Source organism: Beta vulgaris, chromosome 5, assembly GCF_026745355.1.
Source record: "Beta vulgaris subsp. vulgaris cultivar EL10 chromosome 5, EL10.2, whole genome shotgun sequence".
Lineage (NCBI taxonomy): Eukaryota > Viridiplantae > Streptophyta > Magnoliopsida > Caryophyllales > Amaranthaceae > Beta > Beta vulgaris.
In genome coordinates, this window is record NC_079206.1 from 25782989 (window position 1) to 25800651 (window position 17663).

Genomic DNA, 17663 nt, shown 5'->3' on the forward strand with positions numbered 1-17663 from the left:
CAACCCTAATCCAACCCAATCCCAAGCAAAAAAAACAATTCCAATCTAAAAAAAATAAATCGGACTTCAAGTTGGAGAAGGATTAGAGTTGGACTTTATGTAAGAATCGATAATCTGACCTGCATCCAACATTAATCATATTTCGAATCTAATTCTTTAAAGTTAATATTAGAGTAAAAAATGGCTAAATTTGAGTTGATATATATGTTATTATAGAATTTCTTATTGAAAAATAGTAAAGACATCAAATTAATTAAAGATCATGAAGTAAAAAAGTATATTACTTACAAAATCAATTAGATTCCAATCAAAGTCGGAGCTCCGCCAAAAATACAAGAATCTGAGTAGGATTGTAGTTGTACTACATAAAGTTCGACCTGAATAGGAGTTAGTCTCAGATTAAAAATCTGAGTTTTAGTAGGAACAAAGTGTACTATGTAAATCAAACATGAGTCTGACCGGTTACCATTCTTACTTGACAAGCATGAATTGATGTGGAACGAACAACTGAATAAGTCGCATGATAATGAAAATTACGAAATTATCTTTTGTGACACATTCATATATTAAACACAATACTGTTAATTATTATTAATCTTCAACTTGTAATAAGTTTCCCAAGGCTTTACCTGCCATACATGAGGATAGCTCAGCAGAGCAACTAGACGATTAATGAGAAGCACTGCTGGACCAGAGCAAAGTATAGCTAGAAGAGCCTCATTAACCTTAAAACATAAAAATAAAAACACATTACATAAGCTAACTTACGCATCATCAAACAATAATAAAATCTAGTATATTCATTTTAAACATACCATCCCCGGTTGCCTAACAAGAGCAATTTGGGCTAGGATAGATTGGTCGATCGTGAAGATTCACTACTCCAAGCTATAAACAAATAACAATTAATTGTGTATAAATACTTCAACATTGAAAATAGAAAGTTATAAATATAGCAGAATTACAATCTATTGTAGGGTAATTTGTGATTCTATGACAAGAAATGGGGGTCTCTTTGTTGTATATTGTTAAAAAGAGATGTTTATATGTCTATATACTGCTAATGGTCCTAGGCCCATTTATCTATTATGTTGCTTCCATAAACTCTTTGTGGTCCATATTTATTTAGTCTGTTAGTTGAATGTAGCTTGTGTATGTGTCTCATTATGAGAGGGCACTATTATTGATGACTTAGGGATTCACATTGTGCCGCCTATATATAAAGGCATATGTTTTGATGTGCTAATTATTATAGCAAAATAATGAATGAGAAATCACCTGAGTTTGAGAGAGGATTAACATTGTTTCATTGAAGCTATTTACCGACATTATGAATGTCATCATGGTATCAGAGCAACCAGGTTCATTTGCTCTCTTCAAACACTGAATCCTCTCTGTGAGTTAGTAGTATATGCGAAAGTTTATTTCTTTATCAAAATTGTATCTTTATTTGCATTCTCTGCGTATCTACTGTGTGAGTAGATAGTTATCAGTTCATCTTGTCTAGTTTATTGCGTGAGAAATGGTGCCTGGAATAGACAATTCTCTTCCCTTGTATTTACATCCTTCGGATGGGAGTAATTCTATAAATGTAGAAAAATTACAGGGTTCCATAAACTATAGATCCTAGAAGAGGTCTCTTGATATAGGTCTAGCCTCAAAAAGAAAATTGGGGTTTGTGACTTGGACTGTAAAAAGAGATGTAAGTGACAATGTAAAGCAAGAAGCTTGGGACACTTGCAACAATATGGCAATATCTTGGATCATGAGGATTATTAGTGAACTTATTAAAAAATCCATTATGTTCTTAAATAGCTCATGTAAGATGTGGAAACAGCTTGAAAAAAGGTATGAATGACCAATGGGTCAAGGAAGTACAAGTTGTGTAAACAATTGTATGAAACCAAGCAAGGTGAGAGAAGCATAACAAATTATTACACTGAGATGAGAGGGTTATGGGAAGAGCTTGAGTGATTGAATAGCTTACATCTTATAACTACCATGACAACTGAAATCAATGCATTTGTCAAAGCTATAAATGAACAACAAGAAGAGCAAAGGTTGTTTCAGCTGTTTAATGAGAGGGTTATGGGAAGAGCTAGAGGAAGGTTACAGTGTGCAAATGATCCATCTACTGATGATGAGCCCCCTGCCATCAGTAGACGTGGCATGTAGTTATCTTCATCAAGAAGAAAGTTAAAGAGAAGTTTTGAAGCCAGTGAAGGAACAAAGTAAGGCTACAACTACGCTAAGTAAGAGTAGTGAAATTAGCTCTAAAGAGCGTGGGAAAATAGGACACACCAAGGAAAAGTGATGAAGAATAATGAGGTATCTAAGCAGACACCCTAAGTCACAGAGAGATGGAAAAGAGAAGCCAAGAGAATCATGGAACATTAGTAGAGGAGATAGATGGAACAGAGGTGGAAGGAATAATAAAGGTGGAAGAAGTGTTGCTCATGCAAGGAGTAACATGGAGAGTAGCTCAAATGCACCTAGTAGTGCAAACATTACACCACAAGAGCTTGAGCAGCTCATGAGAATGCTGCAAACTCCTTCAAGGAACCATGGGTCAAACTTAGAAGAGGAGATGGACTACACCTATGCAGGTATGGTGAGTTGCAACCTGGCTGACTGTGTGAAAATCTTAGTGGATAGTTGACTCAGGGGCCTCATATCACATGACTGGGTCCCTGAGCATGCTAAAGAATTCAACTCAGATGAAGAAAGAGCAGAAGATAAACTTACCCACTGGTGAAACTACTATGATTACTCATAGTGGTGAAGCTGTATTGAAGTGTGACCTGAGCATTAAAATGTGCTTTATATTCCCACATTGAAGCACAACCTACTATATGTTCAAAACTTGCAAGAGATAAAGATTGCAAGGTGGATTTTTACTCATAATTTTGCATCATTCATGACAAGAAGAGTAAAAAGGTGCTAGGAGTGGGAAAGGTTATGCATGGCCTATACTACTTGGTTGACAAGCCCCTGAGTGAGATAGTGGAAGAATGGAAAAAACAAGGTGTCAAGAAGGAAGATAGGGTGTATGACAATTATAAGAACCATGCAATGAATGCAAGTGGAGATGTGAAAGTGCCAGACACCATAACTGATGCTCCTAGCATTAACAACATCACATTTTGGCACTGGAGGCTGGGCCATGCCCCAGTCAAGAGAATCAACAAGATCAAGGGTCTTGCAGGATTTAAAAGTGAACAAAGTGACATATGCATCACTTGTCCATGTGCAAGATTCACTAAGGTGCCATTCAGCTTAAGTAAATCAAGAGCCTCACAACTATTTGAACTAGTCCATATAGACATATGGGGACCATGTAAAGTTGCAACTAGGCACAATTAGAGATACTTTATAACCATAGTTGACGATTTCAGCAGAGTAACATGGGTACATCTGCTGAAATACAAGTCCAATGCCTTTGAAGCTATTGAGAATTTTGTGCACATGGCTATGACTCAGTTTGAGACGAAAGTGAAAAGTGTTGAGAAGTGACAATGTTCTTGAATTTGATGACAAGTAATGCAATCCATTTTTTGCGAAAATGGGAATTATACACCAAACTAGCTGTGTTGACAGGCCTGAGCAGAATGGAAGGGCAGAGAGAAAGCATAGGAACATTCTGGAGATGACTAGAGCCTTGAGGTTTCAAGGTGGGCTCCCACTTCAGTATTTGGGAGACTGTGTTATGTGTGATGTGCACATAACAAACAGATTGCCTAGCACTATCCTCAACAATAAGAGTCCATTTGAGATCCTATACAAAACAAGTCCTACCTACACACATCTGAAGGCCTTTGGATATCTTGCAGTTGCTAGTATTCCAAGGAGGGAAAAAGATAAGTTCAAGAGTGGGGGGAGTGCCATGTGTGTTCATAGGATACCCATATACTCAAAAGGGGTATAAGCTGCTGAATTTAGTCATGAATGTGACATTTGTAAGCAGGGATGTAAAGTTTTATGAAGGAGTTTTCCCTTACAAATTGTTTACTATGAATGAAGAAAGAAGTGTGAGAAAAGACTTGATAAGTGATGGGTATGATGATGCAGAAGAAGAGAATGGTGAAGGTGAAACTGATGAAGATAATACTGAGTAGGCAAAAGAAGTGAGAGAGGTTAAGAGATCCACCAGGATACATAAAACACCAACATGGCACCAAAACTATGTGACAGCCAACAACACCACTAAAAGTATCAACCATACCACCACTAATCACACAAAATCTCCCATTGCTACAACTTCCAAGCCTGGCAGCACAAAAAATCCACAGCCTATAAAAATTGACAGAGTGACTCAAACTCACACTAGCCACCAATTCTCCACTTTCATGTCTTAATCTCTCACCCAGCAGGAACCAAATGGGTTCAAATAAGCTTTAAAGGACATCAGATGGGTTGAAGCAATGAATGATGAGCTTATTGCTCTCGAAGAAAATCACATCTGGAACATTGTTGATCTACCAGCTGGGAAGAATATGATAGGAAGCATGTAACACCCCGTATTTTTATACCCGTTCAATAATTATCTGTATTAATTTATTTAATGAAAATGATTTCAAATTTCTTTTATTAACAATATAAATTTTTACTAGCTTTGACTTTATCTTTGATGTGGTCAAAAACAAATTTCCTAAATTTACTAGGGTAAGTTAAGTAACCAATACCTATCATATAGTATTATAAGAAGAGAGCAAGTAGAAAAAAAAAGAAAAGAAGAAAACAAAGGAAAGAAGAGTAGTGCAGTAGTTTGGCATCTAAAACCCACGACACCATCTTTCTTCATCTTATTCAATTTCTCCCATCAACCATTAAACCTTCAAAAACAAATAATTTACCAACCATCACTACATCAACCCCGATCCATCATCTCCATCTTCATATTTGGTTCGTTAGTTTGATAGAGAGGAATTAATTAGTTCTTGGGCTTGCGGATTTCGGGACGAAAATCGGAGCAAGGAGCAGTTTTCGGGTCTTTTATAGTGTAGTTTCATCCTTATTACTTCCCCTAATCAAGTAAGTTATAATCTTAAGTTTTATTTTCATATTTGGTGATTTATTTTCAGAATTTAGGGTTTTATAAATTAGGGTTCATAACAAAATCGAATTGGGGGAAATTCCTACTACGCGAAATTGGTATAATTGGTTTGTGTTTCATGTTTAATTCGACTTAGTTGATGTATTTTCGAGTTGGATTTGTGAAATTATTGTCTCTAAAGTTTACTCTAAAATTATTGTTATATGTGGATTGTTTGTTCTGTTTTGCACGCAGCTAATGTTTTGGTTTTTTTCTCAATGATTATGTCGTTTTTAGACCTTGGTTACTTCATGAGAGCTTGACGAGTTAATGAATTTAGGCTCAAGAATTGTGTGATTTGGAGTTGTATACTAGGAGTTATGCCTTGTGCAAGTTCTTGCTGTTTAGCTATTTTGGTGTTATGGTGTTGGTGGTAATATGTTATATGGATTGTTGTGTTGTGTTGGTATTGTGATCTGGTGACAACTTCACCTTATGGAGGATATGCAATTATTTCAATTAATGAATGTGATCATGCTGTAATGCAATATTAGAAGTGGCATTAGCTAAGTTGATTTGGTGTAGGTAGCTAGTCGACGAATATTTTAGTTACATTCAAGTATGGATATAGTTTTATTATTTCCATATATAAGGTTGTCAATATATGTTGTTTATAGTTGAGCCAACAAAAGTTAGGTATGGACTGTCATGAGTTTTATAGTTTTAGTTATGATTTTTTTTAGAATCATTCATTTCAATTCTCAAAATAAATAAGTGTCGAGTCTTCATTTGTAGATTAGTTATGCAAGTTTACCATGCTAGTAGTAACATTATTGTTTTTGGGAATGGTTAAAGCTCTTTAGCTAAGTAATGTCGTTTATAAGTGGATTATGTGAAGTATAGTCAAGTGACTTATACTATGTTATTATATTATAGATTGCGGGTTCGTAGAGGAACCTTTCTGACTTGAGATTGAGTTTTGTTAGCTGTGATTGCTGATAAGGTAAGATTTTTTTACTGCGCTTGTACAGATGAGTTGAGAAACTGTTTTATAATGTTTGGAAATTTATTTTTACAATGAGATTGTTTTATGAAGTTTATACGTTGAGATTTAAATGGTTCTTATATTTATATTGAAAGAGTTTATGAGATTATTCATAAGATTTATATTAAAAGGAGGAAGTTCATCAATGTTACCAAGTTGAGATTTTGAAAGGAGGAAGTTCCTCACCCTTACGAGGGTTTATAGAGTTTTATTGTGGGGTTGCCGGTAAGCGGTATTCTCCGAGTTTGGAAGTATGTTGAGTTAACAGTGTCTCAACAATATATTTTAGTAGTTGGGTGTATGGTTGATCAATACACTTGCCATTAGTCTTCCTTCTTGGTTCGTTATCAAGTTAGGGGTATGCATACTAGGGACTTTGGTGTTTACCTTGTCTAGTGAGCCTAGCTAGCTCATTGGATATTTATTACTTCCTACTCACAGATTACGAAAGTATATTTGAAAGTTTTACAGAATAGTTCAGAAAGAAAGAAAGATCGTATTTGAGGTTATTAGAAAGTTAATTTATATATATAATCTGTACTCCTTTTAAATGAATTTGTAAGATATTCCTATATATCTTACCTGCACATTGAATAGTTTTGTTTTATTTCAGTATTAAATCTTGCTCAGCCTTTGGCTGATATTACAGTGTTTAATGTGCAGGGACTTGAAGGTAGTTAGCTCCAGTTGGGTTCCCCTTTTGATTTAATAGGACTTTAAAAGACTTCCGCTGTTATTTATTTGACTATAAGATTTATGTTCTGGTTTGTAATAATTAATTTACATTCTATTTAGTTGGTCTGTAATAATTAGTTAAAACTTATTGGTTATTGTTTTAGTTAGAACCATTAGCCTTGCGGTTATTATTAATAATTATCGCGGCGTAGCACCTTTGGATTTCGAGTTTATTTTATTAAGTTGTTTTAAAGTATTGGAAATTCAGGGTTGTTACAGTTGGTATCAGAGCTTTAGGTTACTAAGATTTCCTTAAGACGACTTTAAACAAGAATAGGTAAATAAACTTATTAAAATTGAAAAGCCGTTGTGAGGAAGTGATATGGGAAACAAGGAATTTACTTTATGAGCTGATATATACTTCTCTTTTCATTTCTTCTTGATTATTTATATTATTTTCTTTTCCTCTTTTGTTAAGAATTATTTGGTAAGGGTGAATCATTTTTGGTTTATCTTTGTTTCGATTGTGTTTTAAGATGATGCGTAGACACGCGCGTGCCAGAAACTCAAGCTCGAATCGTATGATGCGTGGATAGCTCAATCCACTCGAGCCTTAACTGATGCTATGGAGAAACTTGCTGAGGCTCAAGCTGCTGCTCTTAATACTCCTGTTACTCCTAATGCTGGCAATGTTAGTTCAAAAACTGCTGTGATTTCTAAGGCAATTGACCAGAAGAAACCTTCTTTTTTGATGGAAAGGGTGACCCTACAAGATGGAGAACTGGATTAGAGAATTTGACAAAATTTTTACCACTCTCCAAGTCCCGAATGAGATGAGGGTTGATGCTGCTGCCTATTATCTGGTTGAGGATGCTGATATTTGGTGGACTCATAACAAGTTTGATCTGACTACTAAGGTGACTGTGGATGAGGAGGGAGAAGAAGGTCATGGAAGAGAGAGAGTTTGGTTGGACTGAGTTCAAGAAGGCGATTCGTGATGAATTCTTTCCAGCCCATATGAGGAAGAGGACGGAGTTTAATGATCTCGTGCAGGGAGATATGTCAGTTCATGAGTTCTATGTGAAATTTCAGGAGTTGGCTCGTTTTGCTAAGGGGTTAGTTCCTGATGAGCAGGAGAGAGCGGTGAAATTCGAGGAGAAGTTAGACCCCGATCTTCATTCTAGGATGGGAGCTGGTGAGTATGCCACAGTGAAGGAGGTGTACACTCGTGCTTGTAATGCTGAGAGGATTGAGGAAAAGAGACTAGCTGCAAAGAAGTTGAAATCCACTCCAGCAGGGTCTACTCAGGCGACAGAAAAGGTGATACATCTGGTTCCACTGGTTACAACAAAGGTAGAGGGGGTTTCAATAAAAATCGAAACTTTGGGAACCGTGATTCTGGTGGTAACTATAACAAGGGAGGTTCCAGTCAGCAGTATTCAAAGGACAACAGAACTCCACTCTTCCCGTAGCCAGCCCCAAGGTCAGATTCAGAGGACTGATCGGATTTTCTATTGCAAACGTTGTAGTGAGAACCACCCTGGCAAGGATTGTGATGGTAATTTGTGGAGTGTAATCACTGTGGGAGGAAAGGGCATCGTGCTTATGATTGTTTTAGTAATCCTAAATCGAGGAACTTCAAGCCTGAGATGAGTTCGAGGAATGGGGCACAAGCAAATAAGAGACCTCAAAATGGTAATAACAGTTATCCTGCTCTTTCTACACCACGGAATGTTGCACCTAATCGCAATGGAGGGACTGCAAATGCTACTCAGGGACATAGAGGTGATGTGAGGAGGAACACTGGGCAGGTTCATGTGATGAACCAGACTGAGGCAAACACCAAGGGCAACGTGGTCACTGGTACTTTTTCTATTCATTCGATGTCCGTTTATGTGCTATTTGATTCTGGTGCTTCTCATTCTTTTGTGTCTGAACTTCTTGTGAAAAAGTTAGGGTTAGAGAACTCTAGGACTTGTGATGTAGACATCTCTATTCCTTCTGGTGTGATCATAACTTGTAATAATTTGTATCCAGATGTCCCTATTATGTGTGGTAGTACCACCCTAGTAGCTGATTTGATAGCTTTTCCTTTGCATGATTTTGATGTAATTCTAGGGATGGATTGGCTTAGTAGGCATAAAGCCAAGATAGATTGTGAGAAACAAAAGGTGTCTGTAGTTGGTCCTAGTGGAGTCCATGAGTTTTATAGAGGGTCTTCTTTGAAAATCATTTCTGCTTTGACTCTAAAATCCTATTTGAGGAAGGGTTGTCCTATGTACTTGTGCCATGTTCACGACACTAGTAAGGAAGAGCCACGTGTTGAGATGTTCGTATTGCTAATGAGTTTGTAGATGTTTTTCCTGATGATATTCCTGGCATGCCTCCGAGACGTGATGTTGAGTTCAGTGTTGACTTGATGCCTGGAACTGGACCTATTTCTAAGCCTCCTTATAGAATGGCGTCCTGCTGAAATGAAAGAACTTAAGGCTCAATTAGAAGAGTTGCTTGATAAGGGCTACATTCGGCCTAGTGTATCCCCATGGGGTGCACCTGTTTTGTTTGTGAAGAAGAAAGATGGGAGTCTTCGTTTGTGTATTGATTAAAGAGAACTGAATAATGTTACGGTGAAAAACAAGTACCCCTTGCCAAGAATAGATGATTTGTTTGATCAGTTGGTGGGAGCTGGAGTTTTCTCGAAGATTGATCTGAGATCTGGATACCATCAACTTCGTATTGCAGAGAATGATATTCCTAAGACGCTTTCAGAACTCGCTATGGGCACTATGAGTTTACTGTTATGCCCTTTGGGTTGACTAATGCTCCAGCAGTGTTCATGGACTTGATGAATCGAGTCTTCAGGCCGTACCTGGATAAGTTTGTGGTGGTGTTCATAGATGATATACTGATTTATCAAAGGATGCTAGTGAGCATGAAGAGCATCTTCGCACTGTTCTGCAGGTCTTGAGGGAGAATAAGTTGTATGCTAAGTTCTCCAAGTGCGAATTCTGGCTGGAGAAAGTTGCTTTTCTTGGTCATATCATTTCTAGGGAGGGTGTCTCAGTTGATCCATCAAAGATCCAAGCTGTTTCAGAATGGCCTACTCCAAAGAGTGTGACTGAGATTCGCAGTTTCCTTGGCTTGGCAGGTTATTATAGGAGGTTTGTGAAGGACTTCTCGAAAATAGCTCGGCCTTGACTGCATTGATGAGGAAGGATACTAGGTATCGTTGGGATGATGATTGTGAGAAGGCATTCCAGATTTTGAAGGAGCGTCTCACCACAGCTCCTGTGTTGACTTTACCTGATGGTAACCTTGAGTACGAAGTGTTCACAGATGCTTCAAGAATGGTCTTGGTTGTGTGCTTATGCAGGATAAAAAGGTTGTTGCTTACGCTTCTAGGCAACTGAAGAACCATGAGTTGAATTATCCGACGCATGATCTAGAATTGGCAGCTGTTGTTTTTGCACTTAAGATCTGGCGTCATTATCTGCTTGGCACATCATTCAAGATATTTTCAGACCACAAGAGTCTGAAATACATCTTCACTCAGAGAGAGCTGAACATGAGGCAGAGGAGATGGTTAGAGCTGATCAAGGATTATGATATGGAGATTCAATACCATGAGGGTAAGGCTAATGTTGTTGCAGATGCACTTAGTAGGAAATCTAGGAAATCCTCTCACTGTTTGCAGACCATGCGTTCTAGGAATCGTCTAGTTTGTATGATGAGATCAAGAAAGCACAAGCACATGATCAATTTTTAAGGGACAAGCAAGCTAATGAGCCTGTCAATTTCACAGTGGTTGAGGATGGTAGCGTTAGATTCAAGGGGAGATGGTGTGTTCCTAATGTTCCTGAGTTGAAGGAAAAGATCTTAGAAGAAGCTCATTCAGCGCAATATTCAGTTCATACTGGAGGGGATAAGATGTACAAGGATCTTAAGCAGACTTTTTGGTGGCCTCATATGAAGACGGATGTTGCTAAGTATGTCTCGAGATGCTTGACTTGTCAGAAGGTCAAGAGTGAGCACAAGAAGCCTCAGGGGATGATTCAACCTTTAGAGGTTCCTACATGGAAATGGGACTCGATCTCAATGGATTTTGTTTGTGGACTTCCGAGGACACCAAAGGGGAATAATATGATTTGGGTTATTGTGGATCGTCTTACCAAGTCTACTCATTTCGTTCCCATCAAAGATACTTGGAAGCATGAACGATTAGCTAGTGCTTATAGAGAGCACGTGATCAGACTTCATGGTGTTCTGAGTGATATTATTTCGGACAGAGATCGCAGATTCTTGTCTAACTTTTGGCAGAAGCTTCCAGAAGCTTTGGGGACTAAGTTGAAGATGAGCACAGCTTTTCATCCTGCTACAGATGGTCAGACGGAGCGCACTATTCAAACATTGGAAAATATGTTGAGGGCTTGTGCCTTAGAGTTTCAGGGATCTTGGGAAGATAAGCTTTATTTGATTGAGTTCTCATATAATAACAGTTATCATTCTACCATTCAGATGGCACCATTTGAAGCTTTGTATGGTAGGCGTTGTCGTACTCCTTTGTGTTGGAGTGATATTGGTGAGTCCGTTGTGATTGGTCCAGAGATGATTCAGGAGATTGTTAAGCAGGTCAAGCTCATCCAGCAGAAAATGAAGGCGGCACAAGATAGACAAAAGAGCTATGGTGATAAGCATCGTCGCCATGAGGAGTTTCATGTGGGAGAGAAGGCGTTGCTTAGAGTCTCTCCTATGAAAGGGGTTATGAGATTTGGGAAGAAGGGCAAGTTGAGCCCTAAGTTCATTGGTCCGTATGAGATTCTGGAGGGAATAGGAGAGGTGGCTTATAGATTGGCATTGCCGCCAGGCGTTGATCGTGCGCATAACGTGTTCCATATTTCTCAGTTGTGGCGATACATTAGTGACCCTTCGCATGTGCTACAGCCATAGACTCTCCAGTTAGATGATAACATGACTTATGAGGAGTTTCCGGTTCAAATTCTAGATCACAAAGTTCGAAAGAATCGCAAAGGTGAAACAAAAATCGTGAAGGTGCTGTGGTCAAACCACAACTCGGAGGAGTCTACTTGAGAAGCTGAGGATGTGATGCGTCTTAAGTATAGGTTAATTTTTAGTTACGAGGACATAACTCCCTTTTAAGGGGGGTAGAATTTAATTTTATAGATGTGTGATTGAAAGTTATATGATAAAGTTTGTGCATGTGTGATTGAAAGTTTTATGATAAAGCTTCGATGTGTTCCACTCCCTACTTGTTATATTATTACGATGATTCCTATGATAAAGTTCGTGAGCTGTTTCAGAAACAAGAGTATAAGTTTAATCATTTGAGTAATACTTTAAGTTTTGGGATGAAACTTATTTTAAGGGGGGTAGATTGTAACACCCCGTATTTTTATACCCGTTCAATAATTATCTGTATTAATTTATTTAATGAAAATGATTTCAAATTTCTTTTATTAGCAATATAAATTTTTACTAGCTTTGACTTTATCTTTGATGTGGTCAAAAACAAATTTCCTAAATTTACTAGGGTAAGTTAAGTACCCAATACCAATCATATAGTATTATAAGAAGAAAGCAAGTAGGAAAAAAAAAAAGAAGAAAACCAAGGAAAGAAGAGTAGTGCAGTAGTTTGGCATCTAAAACCCACGACACCATCTTTCTTCATCTTATTCAATTTCTCCCATCAACCATTAAACCGTCAAAAACAAATAATTTACCAACCATCACTACATCAACCCCGATCCATCATCTCCATCTTCATATTTGGTTCGTTAGTTTGATAGAGAGGAATTAATTAGTTCTTGGGCTTGCGGATTTCGGGACGAAAATCGGAGCAAGGAGCAGTTTTCGGGTCTTTTATAGTGTAGTTTCATCCTTATTACTTCCCCTAATCAAGTAAGTTATAATCTTAAGTTTTATTTTCATATTTGGTGATTTATTTTTCAGAATTTAGGGTTTTATAAATTAGGGTTCATAACAAAATCGAATTGGGGGAAATTCCTACTACGCGAAATTGGTATAATTGGTTTGTGTTTCATGTTTAATTCGACTTAGTTGATGTATTTTCGAGTTGGATTTGTGAAATTATTGTCTCTAAAGTTTACTCTAAAATTATTGTTATATGTGGATTGTTTGTTCTATTTTGCACGCAGCTAATGTTTTGGTTTTTTTCTCAATGATTATGTCGTTTTTAGACCTTGGTTACTTCATGAGAGCTTGACGAGTTAATGAATTTAGGCTCAAGAATTGTGTGATTTGGAGTTGTATACTAGGAGTTATGCCTTGTGCAAGTTCTTGTTGTTTAGCTATTTTGGTGTTATGGTGTTGGTGGTAATATGTTATATGGATTGTTGTGTTGTGTTGGTATTGTGATCTGGTGACAACTTCACCTTATGGAGGATATGCAATTATTTCAATTAATGAATGTGATCATGCTGTAATGCAATATTAGAAGTGGCATTAGCTAAGTTGATTTGGTGTAGGTAGCTAGTCGACGAATATTTTAGTTACATTCAAGTATGGATATAGTTTTATTATTTCCATATATAAGGTTGTCAATATATGTTGTCTATAGTTGAACCAACAGAAGTTAGATATGGACTGTCATGAGTTTTATAGTTTTAGTTATGATTTTTTTAGAATCATTCATTTCAATTCTCAAAATAAATAAGTGTCGAGTCTTCATTTGTAGATTAGTTATGCAAGTTTACCGTGCTAATAGTAACATTATTGTTTTTGGGAATGGTTAAAGCTCTTTAGCTAAGTAATGCCGTTTATAGGTGGATTATGTGAAGTATAGTCAAGTGACTTATACTATGTTATTATATTGTAGATTGCGGGCTCGTAGAGGAACCTTTCTGACTTGAGATTGAGTTTTGTTAGCTGTGGTTGCTGATAAGGTAAGATTTTTTTACTGCGCTTGTACAGATGAGTTGAGAAACTGTTTATAATGTTTGGAAATTTATTTTTACAATGAGATTGTTTTATGAAGTTTATACGTTGAGATTTAAATGGTTCTTGATATTTATATTGAAAGAGTTTATGAGATTATTCATAAGATTTATATTAAAAGGAGGAAGTTCATCAATGTTACCAAGTTGAGATTTTGAAAGGAGGAAGTTCCTCACCCTTACGAGGGTTTATAGAGTTTTATTGTGGGGTTCCGGTAAGCGGTATTCTCCGAGTTTGGAAGTATGTTGAGTTAACAGTGTCTCAACAATATATTTTAGTAGTTGGGTGTATGTTGATCAATACACTTGCCATTAGTCTTCCTTCTTGGTTCGTTATCAAGTTAGGGGTATGTATACTAGGGACTTTGGTGTTTACCTTGTCTAGTGAGCCTAGCTAGCTCATTGGATATTTATTACTTCCTACTCACGGATTACGAAAGGTGATATTTGAAAGTTTTACAGAATAGTTCAGAAAGAAAGAATGATCGTAATTGAGGTTATTAGAAAGTTAATTTTATATATATAATATGTACTCCTTTTAAATGAATTTGTAAGATATTCCTATATATCTTACCTGCACATTGAATAGTTTTGTTTTATTTCAGGTATTAAATCTTGCTCAGCCTTTGGCTGATATTACAGTGTTTAATGTGCAGGGACTTGAAGGCAGTTAGCTCCAGTTGGGTTAAAGAGTGCGTTGGATCCCTTTTGATTTAATAGGACTTTAATAGACTTCCGCTGTTATTTATTTGACTATAAAATTTATGTTCTGGTTTGTAATAATTAATTTACATTTTATTTAGTTGGTCTGTAATAATTAGTTAAAACTTATTGTTTAATGTTTTAATTAGAACCATTAGCCTTGCGGTTATTATTAATAATTATCGCGGCGTAACACTTATGGATTTCCGAGTTTATTTAGGTTAAGTTGTTTTTAGAAGTATTGGAAATTCAGGGTTGTTACAAAGCAAGTGGGTTTACAAGATAAAGTATAACTCAGATGGGAGTGTGCGTAGGTATAAAGCAAGGCTGGTGATCATGGGAAATAGACAAAGGTATAGAGTTGACTATAACTAAACCTTTTTCTTGTGGCAAAGATGGCAACTGTGAGGTCCTTGCTTGCCTTAGAAGGATGGCATTTACATCAAATGGATGTTAAAAATGCCTTCCTCCATGGTGAGTTGCAAGAAAATGTTTATATGAAGATGCCACCTGGATATAAGGGGGTCGGACATAGAGTTGAGGTGTAGAGTGAAGGAGAGTATGTGAAGCACACAAGTGACAACAAGGTACGCAAGCTCAACAAATCATTGTATGGGCTTCAACAAGCACCCAGACAATGGTTTACTAAGCTCAGTAGTGCACTGAAAGATAATGGGTTCAGTCAAGCAAAATTTGACTACTCTTTATTCACACAATAGAAGAAGCAGGTAATCATTGTGATCTTGGTATATTTGGATGACTTGATCATTGCAAGTAATGATATGAGTGCTATCAAGAGAACAAAAGCACTTCTTAGCTCTCACTTTTAGATGAAGGACCTAGGAATACTTAAATATTTCCTAAGAATTGAAGTTGATCATTGTAAAGATGGCATTTTTCTGTGCCAAAAGAAGTATGTACAAGATCTACTGAAGGAATATGGGATGGTGAGCTGTAAGCCAGTCATGCTTCCTACAGACAACCATATAAGCTCAACGCAACTCTTGGAGAACCTCTCCCTTGTGATGAAGCTTATCAAAAGCTTATGGGAAAACTTATCTACTTGAGCTTAACAAGACCTGATGTGACCTTCACAGTTCATGTTCTCAGTAGATTCATGCATCAACCTACAAGTGCCCATATGCAAACATAGAGGGTACTTAGATATCTTGCAGGTTCCATGAGTTAAGGTATCCTTTTGGCTAACAAATCTGCAGCACACCTACAAGCATTCTATGATAGTGACTGGGCAAGATTTGCCAACACTAGGAGGTCCACATCTAGATTTTGCATTACACTTGGTGACTCACCAATCTCATGGAAGTCAAAAAGGTAATTTGTAGTTGCTAGAAGCGGTGCTAAAGCTTAGTATAGGTCTATGACACTCACTATTTGTGAGGTGATGTGGCTTAAACAACTTTTTCAGGATCTTGGGGTTACTCAGATGACTAAGACACATGTGTTATGTGAAAATCAAGTTGTCCTTACTATTGCTTCCAATCCTGTGCATCATGAGAAGACTAGGCACGTTGACTGTCACTTCATCAGAGACAAGACCAATGAAGGAGTTGTGCCGCCTACCTATGTGCCAACTAAGCATCAAGTTGCAGATGTATTCACTAAGTTACTCTTCACTCAGTAGCATCCGAGTCTCCTGGGCAAGCTGGGACTTCAACTCTCATCACTCTCAGCTTGAGGGGGTGTGTTAAAAGGAGATATCTATATGTCTATATACTGCTAATGGTCCCTGGCCCATTTATCTATTATGTTGCTTCGATACACTCTTTGTGGTCCATATTTATTTCGTCTGTTAGCTGAATGTAGCTTGTGTATGTGTCTCATTATGAGAGGACACTATTATTGATGACCAAGGGATCTACATTGTGCTGCCTATATATAAAGGCATATGTTTTGTTGTGCTAATTATTACATCAAAAGAATAAATGAGAAATCACTGAAGTTTGAGGGAGAATTAACACTGTTTCATTGAAGCTGTTTAGTGACATTATGAATGTCATTATATATTCAATTAAAATTGGTCATGTTTTATTTTATACTTCTAAAGTCGAAATTAATGTCAAGTTAGTATCACAACTTGCGTGCTCCTTACTCTTTTATCAAATATCTTTAGTTGTTAAAATCTTTCCTTTCAACCAAATAAAGAAAAGTCATTAGCTATTCTACTCCATTTTCTTTTGCTTTACTCTTATTAAAGATTGTAAGAAATGGGACAGTTAAAGAAATAAAGGGACACACTTTTTCTACTTTATTGCAAAAACTACCAATCTATACATGTTAAGGATTTTTTGGGGCCACCATTTGCAAGCAAACTTAAAAAAGAATTATAGGCAATTATTCGATCAAACTAAAATTGAATGAAGATTGTAAGATATGGGTAGAGCTGGCAAAATATTACCCAACCCGCCAACCCGACCCGAACCCAACCCATTAATAATGGGTTGGGTCAAAAATTTAAACCCGTTTAATTAAATGGGTCGACCTGACCCAACCCGTTTAATTAAATGGGTTGGGTCAGGTTGAAAATTCCAACCTGATTTTGACCCACTTAACCCATTTATGAAAAAACAAGCTAAAAAAATCCCTAAAAAAATTTGGAGTCCTTTACTACTCTTGCTTATTATGAGTTAGTCATTACACTTAAGGTTGAACAATTGCTTACGAAGTTTTAATGATGTTAATTTTGAATATTTGTGTTGATTTTGAACAAAAGTTATGTTGATTTTGAACAATATTATCATATGGTTATGTAATGACTTAATTTTAATTTGCTGCCTATTGTTATTTGCAAATAAATTATGTTGCTTTATTTTATTTTATTTTTTATAGAAAAAACACGAAAAAAAAAATTAAACGGGTCGACCTGAAGGTTGACCCGTTTATCATAAGGTTGGGTTGGGTTGTAAATTTCAACCCGTTTAAGTTAACAGGTCAGGTTGGGTCAAGGGGTTCTCAACCCGCTAACCCGCCAACCAACCTGATCTTGACCCAACCCGACCCATTGCCAGCCCTAGATATGGGACAATTAAAGAAACGACAAGGACCAACTTTTTCTACTTTATTGCGAAAACTGTCAATCTGTACATGTTAAGGATTTTTTGGGGTGACCATTTGCAAGCAAACCTAAAAAAGAACTAGAAGCAATTATTCGATCAAACTGAAATTAAATAATTCTATATCATCATTATCATTAGTGAATTTGAACACTTATGATTAATAG